This window comes from Plectropomus leopardus, unplaced genomic scaffold, assembly GCF_008729295.1.
Source record: "Plectropomus leopardus isolate mb unplaced genomic scaffold, YSFRI_Pleo_2.0 unplaced_scaffold17761, whole genome shotgun sequence".
Lineage (NCBI taxonomy): Eukaryota > Metazoa > Chordata > Actinopteri > Perciformes > Serranidae > Plectropomus > Plectropomus leopardus.
In genome coordinates this window covers 1-4,960 of record NW_024619122.1, presented here as the reverse complement: position 1 = coordinate 4,960, position 4,960 = coordinate 1, and the positions used below count along the sequence as shown (strand labels likewise).

General features: G+C 39.5%; 1 pseudogene; it reads right to left on the bottom strand.

Annotated features, from left to right (window-relative positions):
• Window positions 1-2,998: 2,998 nt before the first annotated feature.
• On the bottom strand, window positions 2,999-4,750 carry LOC121964920 (annotated as a pseudogene).
• Window positions 4,751-4,960: the final 210 nt, after the last annotated feature.

Here is a 4,960-nt window from a genome sequence, read left to right as displayed (position 1 = left end):
TCAGAAAACTTCCACTTCAAAAGTTGTGAATATCACATCAGGGGAGCATTTATATGGTCACTGTACACACAAACCCATCTGACCACAGCATCTGATCCAGAAAACACTCCATATGACAATTATTATTATATGCATTTTTCTTTTTTTTTTGTGGTTTTAACTATATTAAGTGTCCATTAATAAATTAAAAATATAACAACTAAATGAAAAAAAATTGTTACATCTTACAAAAGCTTATCAGTGGCAAATAAATCTAAATAAAAGCTATTATTACTACTACTACTACTACTCCTAATTCACAAAGTGCCTCACAAAAAAGGCAATAAAAACATACAATCAATGACAACAAAGGCAATACAAAAAAAACCTGTTGATTAAATAATGTCGGTCTAAACTAATAACTTCTAATTAATTTATAAAAGAACTGGATCAATCTATGGGATTTCTGACTAAATTAAGCCCATATAGTTTGGGATTCCTCCACTACACTTATAACATATACAGAAGGCAGTCCCAGCTAGCAAATTTTCGTTCTAAATACACAGTGTTTTCATCGCAGGCCTCAGTAATATCCTAAGAAACGTGTTTAAAATGTTGCTTTGAAAATGTTTTTTTTCTTTGTTCTCATGTAACATTGTGGGAATGTTTAATAAAGAACATTCTATGATCTGTCGCCTCTCAACATCCTCAGAATGTTACAGTTATAACATTAACGTTAGTCCGTACTTAACCTTATAGGTACATTATATTAAATGATAAAGATCCTTAAAAGGTTATTTAAACATCCCATTAAAATGTTCTCTTTAAAACATTATTACAACTTTGGGTAATTTTAGCAAATTGTGGGAACGTTCCCTGCTAGCTGGAGTCACTCTTCTTTTATATTGTTTTTAATATTACATCTTTCAAAAATGCATGCTTGGTAAAATTTGTCAGCTTGATAAAGTGTTGGTTTTTGCCTCAGTTGTAACGCCTGCAAGCGTGACACTAAAATCAAAAAGTTTCTGCACGAACTTCAAAATGTAGCCCGGTTAAACTAAACCGATATCCCAAGTGGATTTAATAAACAATAAGTGCTCCACGAGAACACTGTCTAGTTTTAGTGAGTTTAATCCCAAAATTTAAGTATCTCTCTGACCGGTTCGTAGACATTAACTCTACAAAAGTTCAAGAGCTACACGTTTGGTAAACTGATTTGAGGTCTTACCGCTTTCCTGTCGCCCTGAACCGACTCCGAGAGCAGGAAGAGGAGCAGCGCGCGGCAGGTGAAGGTGAGCGCGAGCATCGTTCCTGCCACAGCGGAGCAGAGAAGCGGCCGCGTGCCCTGTTGTTTCGAGGTTTCAAAGCGCCGCAGTGCGCGCGGGGCGGCCACAGCCAGTCTGCAGTGATGATGAAGATGAAGAGTCTAAACAAAGACCGAGCAACGGCACGACTTCGGCGTCACTTTTTCGGACGTCCTCGAGCTGCTCATAGTGTTGTTCGTGGCCTCGAGCCGCTCCGAGGAGACACACCAGCGCGCGCTAAAGCAGGTCGGTGGTGCGTGCGCAGGTCAGACCTTCTTCTCTCCAAAAGGTACTGCCCATTTCCGCTCCTCATGCCTGAAAACAGTTAATACAGTCCATGAGGTGACACCAATAGATCGCAGAGGGCCACCTCAGTGATTGATTGCCATTATTTTTATTGACAAAAATGTACTTTTGTGTTAAATGCACGCTCTAAAACAGAGATATCCTGAAGTCTAAGCCATCGTGACACCACGTGTTCTCTTTGGTTGCTATAAAAATACAAACGCATCTGCAAAACTCAAGACTGAACAAAAGGTTTATCAGCTGGTAAATGGTTTATCTGATGCAAATTTGACTAAATGTATAAACAATTATGTCAGTTTCTGAATTTTATTGACATGTAAGGAAATATTTGATAAAAAAAAAAAACAGGCATTTGTATCACATACAGAGTGATAAAAGTCGTAAAACTCTCTGAAAATATGCTAATGCAACTTCCAAGGCTGCATTATCATAAACACCTTGAGACAGTTATATCAAAGTGAAACCAAACTTTTCACTTGTTTCTGCAGCTTTTAGGGGCCGCTCTTTATTTATCAGAGGAGGGGGTGGCTGGGCTATGTCTTAATTTAACCATTTGAAACCTGGTTCGACATAATCTTGTGCCGCCTTCAGACACTTATAAACTCATAAAAATTGGTGTTATTTAAAAAAAATGAATGCGAAAAAGGCCATTAGGGACATAGCAAGAAAAGACAGGCAAATTGCAGAAACAAAAGTAAATTAAAGCTGCAAGCAGCAATAAATGGGCACTCGCACCCCCACTCTAGTCAGGGACTCAGACTGTCCCGATCTTTAATCTCAGTGAAAGTCGGAAAATGCACACAGACAGTTTGGACCTTTGAGTGAGATATTTCACACAGTGTAGTATTATCCTATGATGACTAGGTGATGCTGGAAAACACAAAATCTAAGTCATCCTGCTCTACATTTGTAGACCAAAGCATGTTAATTCCATGTAAATCAAACAATAATTGTGTTACAGGGTATACTTCCTGTTGCCAGTAGGTGGCACATTGAGTATCATGGTTAACTGACGATTTGATGCGTTCAGGGCTGCAACCTGATCACACCCATAAAAAAATTTAGGGCTAATTGGGTTATGCAAACCCAAGTTACAGTAGCTTCCTGGTTGCTGGCGAATACTGTATTGCCACTGTAACGGCATGCATTAAAAACATATTATCTTCACAAGGAGGCATCATGAAGGTCTTAAAGTAGCTTTTGTTACCAAGTTTGAGATGAATGTGGTCAACCTGTAAGGGGATGCACCTAAAAATATAAATCATGTCACATGTCACTTGTTTGAATATCTTTAAACATCATCTTGGACTAACTTCTGACATTTCATAGACTAAACGACTCGTAAAAAGAAATAAATCAGTTGATTAATTAATAATGATAAGAATCATTTCAAACTGCGGCGCTGGGACCTATCTGTAAGCCTTTGCTGCTTTGAGTTGCGTAGCTTCGAATCCCACTGGGCAGAAGTTATGGTTCTGGCAGTGGTAAATGTAGGCCATAGACTCGTCTGTCAGCCCTTGTGTCAGTTTCATCAAGGCTCCTTCAGCTGAAAAGATTTTAACGCTCATCATTTTTGTTTTGCCTCCTTGTGAGCAAACATGCAGTTTGACAGCTGAGGGACTCACCCGTCTCTCCTGCTGTCTTCTGTTTTCCGTGCAGTTTGTACAGAATGTAGGAGCAACCTCGCATTCAAAATTGTCATTGATTTGTCTAAACCACCTGGAAGAGGAACGCACTTATTTCTGAGCTGCATACATGAATACATATTAACCCTTTGAGCCCATTTTAATATTACACACACCCATCGCACCAAGTGGAAATATCATGTATTTTCTCCATATGCCAAATATGGTTAAAATGACATCAGGTGAAAAATAGTAAAAAATAAAAAATTTCAAGGCAAAAGTCGGCAATGACACCCAGAAATAATTAAATGCATGTTTTTATACATTGATGGCTGTTTGATCAAAAGTTGCAGTTTGAATGGGATTCAATGGTGCATTTTTTGCACTTAACAGTGTGAATGTAAAAATTTTGTTTCTACAGTGTGTTTAAGGCTTATTGTGGGAACTGAGCTGCAAATGTCAAGAGTAAACAATAATACACAATCTTGCCAAAATGTATGCTGTATGCATTAACACAGCCAAAATTATCCAAAAAAGCACCAAACAGGCCCTAAAGGTTAGTAAAGTGGTTCATATAACAAGATCAGACAAAAAGTTTGCTGTACTGCATTAAAGTAGCGTTGCCAACCAAACTTGATTTCTTCAAAAGGCGGCTGAAAACCTAGAATATGCAGAGCCTCCTCCTGAGAGATGGGCGACAGACTGGAAATACAAATAAATACACACTCAGTGTCAGAGGAGCTGCATGTTTCCATGAGGTCTGATGGAGGATGTGAGGTGCTGCTTACCTCCCTTCACCCGGTGTGCTGTACAAAAAGTTCCAGCAGGAAACCAGAGAAGAGATTCTACATGAAGTCTTGTACTGAGGCCAACTGATGCAGTACCTGCAGCACAGACAATAGTAAAAAAAAACAGAATATATTAATATTAATATTATGCATTTCTCCATACTGAGATTACTTTTTCAAATCTCTTTAATGCAGTCAGCACAGTGTATGTCAATGTGGAAAATCATTTCTCATATCTTTGACACAAAAGGCATTAGATGACGTCACCTTTCAAATTCAATAGACTGTCAGACTTCTATAATAATATATATTATGATATGATATGTTTCTTACTTGTTCTTGTTTTCCTTGTGAGCACAGCGTTAAAGTCTGTTGTGTCGATCTCTCAGGCCAGAATAGGTTTCGTGTGGCTGGAGGACACTTCCATCATGTCACAGTCCCGATCTGATCCCACATGGGCGCCTCCAGACTGGCCGTGGGTTTGGGCTTCACCAGAGACAGTCCGTCGTCCTGCTTGTTGGGGACGACGTCCCTGGCTGCATTCAGGGGCCAGTACACAAAGAGGGCCTGGTTGAGGAGAGCATTGTCGGAGCACATTGTGTCGAACTTCTCCGGGGAGTGTGTGACCGGGCAGGTCCACGGCAGGTGGAGCTCCACACTGGAAGCCCTCCTCACTCTGGCAGCGTCCCGGGTGAGGGAGCAGATGAGACCGTGGTCCTCCTCTCCATCGGCGGGCCTCTGTAGAGGGCTATCAAATTTAAATTTGTATATCCAATTTTAATAATTTACAGTATTCATAATTTATATGATAAAAAAATGAATAATTGACATCCATGCAAAAATATTGCAATACTATGCTGCATGGTCTAAATGCTGCATTAGTAACTGAACAAGAAAATTACCTGAAACTAGCACAAAATATACTAAATTAAAAGGCAAAAACAGGAAACAACCTTTA